This window comes from Aegilops tauschii, chromosome 3 (assembly GCF_002575655.3).
Source record: "Aegilops tauschii subsp. strangulata cultivar AL8/78 chromosome 3, Aet v6.0, whole genome shotgun sequence".
In the NCBI taxonomy this organism is placed as follows: domain Eukaryota; kingdom Viridiplantae; phylum Streptophyta; class Magnoliopsida; order Poales; family Poaceae; genus Aegilops; species Aegilops tauschii.
Genome location: NC_053037.3, coordinates 562345041 through 562357403, shown reverse-complemented (window position 1 = coordinate 562357403; position 12363 = coordinate 562345041). Strand labels below are relative to the sequence as shown.

General features: G+C 44.0%; 1 pseudogene; it reads left to right on the top strand.

Annotated features, from left to right (window-relative positions):
* The first annotated feature begins 10671 nt into the window (after positions 1 to 10671).
* Positions 10672 to 11996, top strand: LOC109764635 (putative F-box protein At2g02030; annotated as a pseudogene).
* The last annotated feature ends 367 nt before the right edge of the window (positions 11997 to 12363 follow it).

The following is a 12363-nucleotide window of genomic DNA, read 5'->3' as shown; positions in this document are numbered from 1 at the left end:
ACGATACATTTGGAATTTAATTAAAGCAAATTACAGGCATGAGAATTTCAAGCAGCAAACCTGAAAGTGAGCGAAGTTTTGCGACGGTAAAGATTAGCCACGATCAAGAGTAGAGAAATCTTTGCGAATGATTTGTATGCGGGATCCTGATGCAAGAGTAAAGAAGGTTGTCGACCATACAGTTTTGTGTAGACTTGACTGTATACCTGCAATTATAAAGGAACAAACCATGTTATTGCTAGAACATCCAGATTGTAGTATATAGATAATCACGCAGTAACTACATTAGTTATAATAAATCCAGAATGGACTATCTCATTCTCATCATAAAATGCATCGAGTTAATCTTTTTTTGGACAGTGGAATAGAGTTAATCTCTGCAGAAGAATACAAATGCAACAAGAAGCTACCATCAGGGCCAAACTCTATGGGGTAGGATTGCTGGCAGTCAGAACGTTGAGTAAAAATAAGAGAAGCGGGTAGATGGGACTATTCCCACGAAAAATAAAGGATCGTGGCTAATCTTTACCTTGTTGGGTAGACGAAGTAAAAAATTCCGGATTGCTAGCCCAGCAGCATGCCACCGGCTGCAAAATCAATAGAGGCAGGTGTATGAGGCTATCCCAGACAACAAACTGAAGGAAGGGGATGGATCTGGATGCTCTGGGAAGAGGAATACAGGGATTATACGAATCAAATGAAAAGCAACGTCAAAGGGGATAATCCACAACTTAGCTGTAGTGTGTTTATCAGAACGATGCCTCTGCACGGTGTTTGGAGGCATGCGGTGGTTGGAGTTGTGGCAAGGCGGCCGCAGTGGCGTCTACAGGAGGAGCGCCGCCGCTTCCGATGTGGGTTCTCGGCAGTTGTCCGGCCAGCTTGGCAGACGCGGACAACCGAGGGAGGCGCCACCCGTGTAGATGCGCGAAGTGGCTGCCGCCGGCTTGCGTGGCGCGACCGGCCGGTGGAGGAGAACCCGAGAGTTCAAGCTTTTGATGGAAGGGAATATGTGATGAGATGTCGATTGGTTTGAGGATAAGACGACACGTTTCGTCGGTTACAGAAGATGGAAAGGAAACCATGCGCACTAAAGGAAAAGATTTGTTTTCGCTGGCTGTGGATTTGCTGAGGTGGACTATTTCTGATGTGGCTAGCTTGCATGTTAAGAGAAATAATATAGCGGGGATGAAATATTTAGGTATTATAGATGTCTTATAGCACAATAGGAAATATGTTGATTGTTTATCAGTGGTTCGATCTCCTACGGGGAAGCACGGATGCAGAGTTCGAGACTCCACGGGCGCTCTTTCTGAAAGGGTTTATAGAAAAGAAAAAAAACGTAAGATGGGCCGGGCCAACGCGGAGGGAGCAGTGTGCGCCTGTTTGCAAGAATCGAATAAACGCCATTTAGGAAATGCCAGGTATCTGCGTATCTTTGAGAGCAGCTAGGTGGGTCCGGCCAAGTTACCCGTGGGTGGAATCCGGACTGCGTATGGCAGGGGCACCCCTATGTCTCGCTTTAAGCGAGACATGGGGATGCGCTCGTGTTGGGGCGAGCCCCAGACGGGCCGGCCTAGCCGCTCGGGAGCCACAACCTATTTTTGTGTGTGTTTTATGTTCTTATTTTTTGTTATTTTTGTACCTTTCTTTACACTTGAAGATGTCCTCTCTCTATATATATGTATATATTACAGAAACACTCTTTAAAATCACAATTGAAAACAAATGTTGAATAAGTATTAAAAAATGTCGAACAAGAATTTGAGAGTGTTGAACAGGTATTTGAAAAAATGTTGAATAAGTATTAAAAATATTGAACAAGTATTTAAAAATGTTGAATATGTATTCAAAAAATGTTGAACATGTATATGAAAAATGTTGAACAAGTATTTAAAAATATTGAACATGAATTTGAAAATGTTGAACAAGTATTTGAAAAATGTAGAATAGGTATTAAAACTGTTGACGGAGTATATGAAAAATGTTAAACAAGTATTTCAAAATATCGAATAAGTATTATAAATCTTGAACAAGTATTTGAAAAAATGTTGAATAACTATTAAAATGCTGAACAAGTTTCCAAAAAATGTTGAAATAGCGTTCGGCCAATGTTGAACACGTAAACAAAAAATGTTGATCACTTGTTACAATTTTTTTGACATGTACAAAAATGTATAGTGAAAACGAAAACAAACATAAGAAAACACAAAAGAAAAAAATGCAGAAGAAAAAAGAAAGCCAAACAAAAACTAAAAAAACGAAGAAACAAATGTAGAAAGAATTAAAAAAATGAAAACTAAACTAAGCCGGAGAAGAAATAAAAGACACAAAAAGAGAGAAAAACAATTACAACCTAAGAAACAAATAAAAAACAATGAAAAAATGGAGAACAAAAAAGCGAAATAAGGAAGAAAAACCAAAAAAGGTAGAAGAAAATAGAGAAAGAAAGAAAAAATAGGGCGCACCCAGCTACTTTATGCCTCAAGTATGACCCGCGAACTACTTTATAGCATCCACAGCCGGGCACTCCAAACCCGCCTCAAACGCGCGGGCGGGCCGCCCGGTCATTGGCCGGTTGCAAAATTTTGACCCAGCCGGGCGCCTTAAACGGACCTCAAATGCCCGGGCTGATCGACACTCCTCATATCCAGCCCTGAGGCGGATTATGGGGGCGCCTAGGTGCGTGCTCTGACCCCGCTGCAGGTCGTAGCGGTCCCATCTGCACCGACTGAAGTTCCGTCCTCTCTCATAGGCGCAGCAAAATTTTAGTGTCACATTGCTGGGCGAGGCGGACGCCGATCGTCTTAAATAGCCACGCTGGCGCATGATGGCAAGCTTCTCTGTTGTTGTGTAAGTCTATCAATTATTGTTGTGTGAGCGAGATAACTTGACACTAGACTATATTTCATTAACTGATGATTGTTCGTCGAGTGTCAAGTTCGTCTCGTCCATGTACGTTGATACCCCTACTATAGTGATAGTAGATTTTTAATTTTATTCATCGAATTTTTTGACAAATTGTGATTCATAAAAAGCAGTACGGATATAAATGTTTCCCTTATAAAGGAGATAGACCGTGAATATGAATCTTATATATTTATCACATAGAAGATTTATAGTAATAGTCTATTCTTTACAAAGGATCCAATGAAATGAGAAGCTTATTGCTTCCGCACGACCTGGCTATTAAGCCGGTCGATTAGCTCGTCACGCGGTGAGGTGGGACTAATATGAGTGTGAAAATCTTAACTATGAGCAATTTTGTGTTTTGACAACCCATCTGTCCCAAGACGAACGGGATGATCGCCGTGCATGGCGCTGCGTGTAATAGGTATTTCGAAAATAGGATCTGTGATTGAAAATGGTCATTTTTGAGGCCCACCCAATCGTCCGGGACATTTGAGGGCACAGATTTGCAATCTGTGGTTGTAGATGCTCTTTTATTTTTTGAAATTGGAACACTGAGGTTCCTTGACTTAAACAGGCTCAGCAGACTCGCTGGCCATCATCACGCGTACATTGTCCGGTACACCATACAACCACAACCGGTGGTGCTCCGAGCCATTACAACCCAATGCAGCGAGAGCATGGGCAACTTTATTACCATCACGAGGGACAAAAGAAAAAGCCAAAGAACTAAAATTCAGACGGATAAACTGCCTGGTATCTCTGAGTATAACACGTTCAGGAGCCCGATCATAGTCAGTACTTTGCAGCGCGTTCAGTAGGATTTGACAATCTGATTCCACAACCGCATTGGAAATACCCCATGTCGCCGCAGCTGACAATGCTTGGAAACAGGCTTCGGCCTCTGTACGCGTGGCAGTACTGGCATGCGTGATTTTCACAGCTTCTGCACCAACAACATCTCCACTTCTATCTCGGATTACAAACCCCCAGCCCCCGGTCCCCGATGAATCATGGTACGCCCATCGATGTTGATTTTCAGTTTATCTCCCTCCGGTCTTGTTCATCTGTAGGCCGGCCTGGTAGCTTGCACCTTTGGCTGTTTCGCACTAAACTGCATGAGTTCTAGAGCCCAGGACCTTGCAATGCATGTGCAGCCGTGGTCACAACAGGACGCACACCCTCATTCTTGTTTAGTTTATTCCTGCGGTTCCACCACTTCCATAGCATGCATGCAATTAACACTTGATCACTCTCACATAACGAGACATGTTGCACCACTTCCTTTGCTCCTCTACATGCACATGACCGCAACCTTACCTCCTCCATCTGTATCGCCGGCCAAAGCTTCTTTACCTCCTTGCATTTGATAAACAAGTGGCATCCATCTTCATCGAGTCGCCGACAGCACACACATATATAGGGTTTCACATTCAACGCCTCTCCGTGGGATGTTCATCTTGACGAGACCCGCTTCGGTACAACCCCGCTAAAACGTATAAAGGGTAATATAGTCATTTCACAAGTCGTACTTACTTCTGTATGTATGGCGTGTAGTCGTATACGTACAGGAGACCATCAGATTGGGCCGGCCCATGAAGATAGCGTATAGCAGCGCTTCAAAAATAAAACAGCGGTTGCCTGAGCTCGAGATCAGTACCTCTAGAGTACGGCACACGTGGTACAACCAACTCGCCTGGCAACCATTTTTGCGTAAATGGCAGCGCGAAGCCTTAAGGATAAGAACAACGCAGAATATTTTTAAAAAGTTCGAACGTAAATATTTTTTTGAAAACAAAACGTGATTTTTTTGTGAACCCCAATCACTTTTCAAATTTTTGAACAAATATATAATAAACTGAAACATTTTTTTAAAACCATGAACAGCTTTGAAACGCGAATAATTTTTTAAAACGGAACATTTTTATAGTTCCAAATTTCTATGGAAACAAAAAGAACTGTTGGAACGTAAACGTTTTTTGCAACTCCAGAAAAAAATGGAAAAACAACAAAAAAATTTGTAACAGAAGCATAAGACCATCATTTTTTGAAATTTTTGAAAAGAATATGACAATTTTAAGTAACTATTTCGAAATATGTCATGCTTCTAAAAAAACTGAAATTTTCGAAAACTGTTGGATTTTAAAACATTATTTGATTTGTAAAATTTTATTTAGAATGTCCAACAAATGTTTGAATTTTTTGAAAAGGTATCTAAATTCTGCATTAGTGTTAGTTCTTAAGTATGTGCACTCCTCGTTTTGCACAAACATTAGTCAGCTTAACTGGTATGCCACTCACGGTTGTTGCAAGAGATCTGTGGTTAGATTCCTAGCTGGATTTTTTTTTTGTGATTTTTCACAGCATTAATGACTAATGACTGGTATGCCACTCACGGTCCTTGGTGTCATTTTCTAAGATTTCACGTCATTGCTCTACAGAGTCATTAGTTGGGTCAACTGGTGAGCCACTCAGGCTTGCTGCAAGAGGTCTGCGGTTCGAATCTTGGTATCTCCACTTCATATTTTTACATCCGGTGAAGGGCGCGCTTAGCCATCACCATTGGGCCCGGCCCAGTCCGGCGGGGGTTGGGTGTCGTATACATTGTACCGAAGAAGAAGTGCATCTTGACTGGCAGACTGTTGTGAGCAAAGCGCCATAGGAACTGTTTGACTTTGGGCGGGCAGGGCATAGCCCAGAGTTTCTTCCAGTCCACTTCCTTTTTAGCTGGTACAACAGATGTAGGAAAAGCTATTTCATCGCGCCCTCGAACAAACACCTGGTACGCGGATTTGACAGAAATTCCGCCCTTCCCATCGTAATGCCATGCATAATAATCTTCAAAGTCCTCCCTTATCGGCATGGCTAGAATGATACTGGCATCCTCCTCCCAGAAAATATCTCTTTTTTTTTGCGAAGTCCCAGAAAATATCTCGAATCAGTGTCTCATCCCATGTCATAGTATTTGGGTCAATTAGTTCAGAGACTTTGGTAAACACACAGTTGCCCCTAGGGGTTCGGGGTTGCCGTGTTCCGTCCATTGGCAACCAAGGATCAGTCCAGATATTTATGCTTGCCCCATCTCCTACTCTCCAGATGACTCCCTCCTTAAGAAGCTGCACCCCTCGCAAAATGCTTCGCCATGTGTATGATATCCCCGCCTTTGGTTGGGCATCCAAGATCGATCCAGACGGGAAATACTTTTTAGCTGGTACAACAGATGTAGGAAAAGCTATTTCATCGCGCCCTCGAACAAACACCTGGTACGCGGATTTGACAGAAATTCCGCCCTTCCCATCGTAATGCCATGCATAATAATCTTCAAAGTCCTCCCTTATCGGCATGGCTAGAATGATACTGGCATCCTCCTCCCAGAAAATATCTCTTTTTTTTTGCGAAGTCCCAGAAAATATCTCGAATCAGTGTCTCATCCCATGTCATAGTATTTGGGTCAATTAGTTCAGAGACTTTGGTAAACACACAGTTGCCCCTAGGGGTTCGGGGTTGCCGTGTTCCGTCCATTGGCAACCAAGGATCAGTCCAGATATTTATGCTTGCCCCATCTCCTACTCTCCAGATGACTCCCTCCTTAAGAAGCTGCACCCCTCGCAAAATGCTTCGCCATGTGTATGATATCCCCGCCTTTGGTTGGGCATCCAAGATCGATCCAGACGGGAAATACTTTTTAGCTGGTACAACAGATGTAGGAAAAGCTATTTCATCGCGCCCTCGAACAAACACCTGGTACGCGGATTTGACAGAAATTCCGCCCTTCCCATCGTAATGCCATGCATAATAATCTTCAAAGTCCTCCCTTATCGGCATGGCTAGAATGATACTGGCATCCTCCTCCCAGAAAATATCTCTTTTTTTTTGCGAAGTCCCAGAAAATATCTCGAATCAGTGTCTCATCCCATGTCATAGTATTTGGGTCAATTAGTTCAGAGACTTTGGTAAACACACAGTTGCCCCTAGGGGTTCGGGGTTGCCGTGTTCCGTCCATTGGCAACCAAGGATCAGTCCAGATATTTATGCTTGCCCCATCTCCTACTCTCCAGATGACTCCCTCCTTAAGAAGCTGCACCCCTCGCAAAATGCTTCGCCATGTGTATGATATCCCCGCCTTTGGTTGGGCATCCAAGATCGATCCAGACGGGAAATACTTTTTAGCTGGTACAACAGATGTAGGAAAAGCTATTTCATCGCGCCCTCGAACAAACACCTGGTACGCGGATTTGACAGAAATTCCGCCCTTCCCATCGTAATGCCATGCATAATAATCTTCAAAGTCCTCCCTTATCGGCATGGCTAGAATGATACTGGCATCCTCCTCCCAGAAAATATCTCTTTTTTTTTGCGAAGTCCCAGAAAATATCTCGAATCAGTGTCTCATCCCATGTCATAGTATTTGGGTCAATTAGTTCAGAGACTTTGGTAAACACACAGTTGCCCCTAGGGGTTCGGGGTTGCCGTGTTCCGTCCATTGGCAACCAAGGATCAGTCCAGATATTTATGCTTGCCCCATCTCCTACTCTCCAGATGACTCCCTCCTTAAGAAGCTGCACCCCTCGCAAAATGCTTCGCCATGTGTATGATATCCCCGCCTTTGGTTGGGCATCCAAGATCGATCCAGACGGGAAATACTTTTTAGCTGGTACAACAGATGTAGGAAAAGCTATTTCATCGCGCCCTCGAACAAACACCTGGTACGCGGATTTGACAGAAATTCCGCCCTTCCCATCGTAATGCCATGCATAATAATCTTCAAAGTCCTCCCTTATCGGCATGGCTAGAATGATACTGGCATCCTCCTCCCAGAAAATATCTCTTTTTTTTTGCGAAGTCCCAGAAAATATCTCGAATCAGTGTCTCATCCCATGTCATAGTATTTGGGTCAATTAGTTCAGAGACTTTGGTAAACACACAGTTGCCCCTAGGGGTTCGGGGTTGCCGTGTTCCGTCCATTGGCAACCAAGGATCAGTCCAGATATTTATGCTTGCCCCATCTCCTACTCTCCAGATGACTCCCTCCTTAAGAAGCTGCACCCCTCGCAAAATGCTTCGCCATGTGTATGATATCCCCGCCTTTGGTTGGGCATCCAAGATCGATCCAGACGGGAAATACTTTTTAGCTGGTACAACAGATGTAGGAAAAGCTATTTCATCGCGCCCTCGAACAAACACCTGGTACGCGGATTTGACAGAAATTCCGCCCTTCCCATCGTAATGCCATGCATAATAATCTTCAAAGTCCTCCCTTATCGGCATGGCTAGAATGATACTGGCATCCTCCTCCCAGAAAATATCTCTTTTTTTTTGCGAAGTCCCAGAAAATATCTCGAATCAGTGTCTCATCCCATGTCATAGTATTTGGGTCAATTAGTTCAGAGACTTTGGTAAACACACAGTTGCCCCTAGGGGTTCGGGGTTGCCGTGTTCCGTCCATTGGCAACCAAGGATCAGTCCAGATATTTATGCTTGCCCCATCTCCTACTCTCCAGATGACTCCCTCCTTAAGAAGCTGCACCCCTCGCAAAATGCTTCGCCATGTGTATGATATCCCCGCCTTTGGTTGGGCATCCAAGATCGATCCAGACGGGAAATACTTTTTAGCTGGTACAACAGATGTAGGAAAAGCTATTTCATCGCGCCCTCGAACAAACACCTGGTACGCGGATTTGACAGAAATTCCGCCCTTCCCATCGTAATGCCATGCATAATAATCTTCAAAGTCCTCCCTTATCGGCATGGCTAGAATGATACTGGCATCCTCCTCCCAGAAAATATCTCTTTTTTTTTGCGAAGTCCCAGAAAATATCTCGAATCAGTGTCTCATCCCATGTCATAGTATTTGGGTCAATTAGTTCAGAGACTTTGGTAAACACACAGTTGCCCCTAGGGGTTCGGGGTTGCCGTGTTCCGTCCATTGGCAACCAAGGATCAGTCCAGATATTTATGCTTGCCCCATCTCCTACTCTCCAGATGACTCCCTCCTTAAGAAGCTGCACCCCTCGCAAAATGCTTCGCCATGTGTATGATATCCCCGCCTTTGGTTGGGCATCCAAGATCGATCCAGACGGGAAATACTTTGCCTTTAGGACCCGGGCCCACAAGGAATCAGGTAGTGTTAACATACGCCACGCCTGGCGGGCAAGCATTGTAAGGTTAAAACCGTGTAGATCCCTAAAACCCAGCCCCCCTTACTTTTCGGTCTAGTTAAGGCCTTCTTTGATTCAAAGGATTCTCAAAGAATTTTGGAGGATTCTAATCCTTAGGAATTTTTCCTATCTTGGTTGTTTGATTCGTAGGATTGTAAACCATAGGAATTTTTTCATAGGATTCATTTGCACTAGATTTCATATGAAACATCCCATCCACTCAAACCTCTTTGAAAAAAATCCTGCGTTTTTTTATGCACAATCAAACACTCGTACAATCCTGTAGGATTCAAGACGACATTCCACTCTAATTTCATATTTTTCCTATTCCCGCGTTTTGAAAATCCTATGAATCAAAGAGGCCCTAAAAGTTCCCAGCTCAGGCAATGCATTTTTTTTCATGTCATCTTGCTGCGCCCACCAATACCTGCAGATCATGGCACCCATTTGTTCACAAAGAGATTTTGTCAAGTCAAAACAGGACATAGCGAAAGTTGGGATGGCTTGTGCATAAGCTTTGATTGGAACATCCTTAGCAGCCTGAGGCAGAAGCCTCTCAATCCATCTTTGGATTCTCTTCCAGATCCTATCCTTAAGATACTCAAAAACTTGTGATCTTGCTGCACCAACACAGACCGGGAGCCCTAGATACTTTTCATTCCATGTCTCCCCTCGAATATTCAGTACCTGTAGGACCTCTTGCTGGTTAGCACACCTTGTATTCTTGCTGAACATCACCGACGATTTGTCAAAGTTAATTGTCTGTCCTGAGCAATTCTCATAGAGTTCTAGTATGTGTTGCAGTGTTGTGGCACTTTCGTCATTGGCTTTCATTAGTACCAACGAGTCATCTGCAAACAACAAATGGTTGAGACTTGCGGCAGTATTACATAACTGAATCACTTTCAAATGGTTGTATGCTGTTAGCGTAAGGTTGACTGTAGCCTGGTGGCTAGGAGCGCTGCACGAAGCGCTAAATACCAGGGGTTGAATCCCGGTTTCCTCATTTTCTTCTGTCCTTTTTTAAACCTTGCGCGTGCGTAATGGTCGCCGCGGTATGGGAGAGAGGGTCGCTAACAACACATGCGTGGGCTGGGCCAGCGAGACAAGTTAACGGAACGGTCCAGTAAGAACTCTTTTTCTGAAATCCCGAAGCTTCCGAACCCTTTCCCCAACTGCGCCTCCACGCGCAAACCCTTTCCAATCGAGCTTGCAGCCATGGCCAGTCCGCTGGACGGCGACGACACCAACGGCAACAGAAGGATGTTTCCGGTAATTTCTGCCAGCACATTAAATATTTCTTCTGTACTTTTCACTATATTTTTCTCCGAGAGAATCAAAAGCTTTTGACCGGATCTGTTGAGGTTTCGGATCTCACTGAATCCGTTGTTGCCGACAAAAAAAGGAAAAACAATAATTTGGTGCGTCTCCTATACTAAGACGGACTCCGTGTCCGGGAAAGATACCAACAGGCCAGGGAGACGCACATATATATATACACATACACATACATGTTCGTGTCAGCGTAGCCAGGGCCGTGCATTGCATATACAGACTATTAAGATCCTAGTTATATTTTGGTTTTGTGTCTGGCTGCATCGACTTGATGGGGGTTAATGGTACATTCCCAAAGAAATTGGCTAATGATGCAAGGAAAATAAAGAAGAGGAAGTCACAGAGGGTGCAAAGGACGGGGAGTGTGCCACAGAGGAAACAAAGGACAATGAGTTTGCAGCCTATAAGAGAGCAGTTGTTGGACGTGATGGTGTGGGAGATCTTGATCCCGCTGCCCGTGGAGTCCCTGGTGAGGTTTAAGTTGCTTAGCAAGGCCTGGTACGCTATCATCTCCGACCCTGTTTTTGTTCGTGCACACCTCCACTGCTCCAAACAGAAACAACATCGCAACCCGTCTTCCTTCCTCGTCACCCCCCACATTTATCTGGAACCAAATCCTTTGGGTCTTTTCTCCACCAACATCCGTTTCTACCTGTGGTCTATACAACAAGATGACATGAGTAGGAGCAGTAGTAGTGCAACACTCCTTTCTGGGAGGCAGTTCCCCACAGGCGAGTTCGCACTGGTGTCCCAAATGTCACACTGTGATGGGTTGGTGTTGCTCCCACGCTTATGTCTTCAACCCAGCCACTAGAGATGCTGTTGCGCTCCCCAAGTGCCACCGCAATATGTTGCAGCACTCCACTTGCCTTCCGATTGGTTTCGGCCTTGATGGTTTCCACTGGAACATATAAGGTTGCACGGTCTTTCTACCGTTCCTGTGATCACAGTTCTGTTGCAATGGGGATGGAGGTCTTCACCATTAATGGTGATGAGGGCAACTGGAGGGAAACCTTGCTGGATCCACCATACCCTATTGTGTGTCCGCAAACTGCCATACACTGCAAGGGTTCCCTATTCTATTTAATAGATATGAAAAATCATCAATGTCCCCCGCGGGCGCTGCTTCGCTTCTGCCTTCAAGATGAAACATTTGGTATCACTCCATTGCTTAACAACGTGTACCCTACAGTTGAAGATGATGATATTGTTCTCCATGAGCTTGACGGGGAATTATGTGCTACTTTCTTTAGCAAGTCTGTGCAACAAGTATTGGTCTGGATGGCAAGAGATATTGTGAATCCAGAGTGGGATTGTCATTATGTAATCAATGTCTCAGATCACTGCTGTCCAGTGGCCTCCCTTAGCATCGCTGCTGGGTTTCTCTTACGACGAGGTCATTGCCTAATCCGTTATTACATGAAAGCTCATGGTGTAAAAGAAGAGGATATATTTGATATGGATGACCTAAGGTTCCTTGGGCCGAGTGAAGACACCTTGGGCCATGCATGGGAAAATTTATGTGTGTTTGAGCTACTGTATTACACTGCAAGCCTTGTTTCTATTACTCCTAAGGCGAGCTTACAAGCCTCATAAGATGTAGGATTGTATACAAACTCATGCCTACCTTATTCAATGGAACATCAAATGTTTCTCCCAGGCAAAGGATGAATAAGATGAATCATGACGACGATTTACCGAGTCTCTTTAATGTTGTACGTGGCACTTAAACAAGCTCATGTGCATGTTTTTTCATGTTGTTTTCATGCAAACTATATTCTTATAGTGGTCTTGGGTTTTATCAAAGTCTCCAAGTTTCAAATTCTGTTTCTCCGTGGAACTGATTCTCTGTTCAATCATTATCGGTTAATCATTATGTTAGTTGTTTGATTATGTAGCCTGCAATTTGTGTAGTTCTCTTGTTTCTGGGTTCTGCTACTACTTAAAAGAGAGACCATCATCT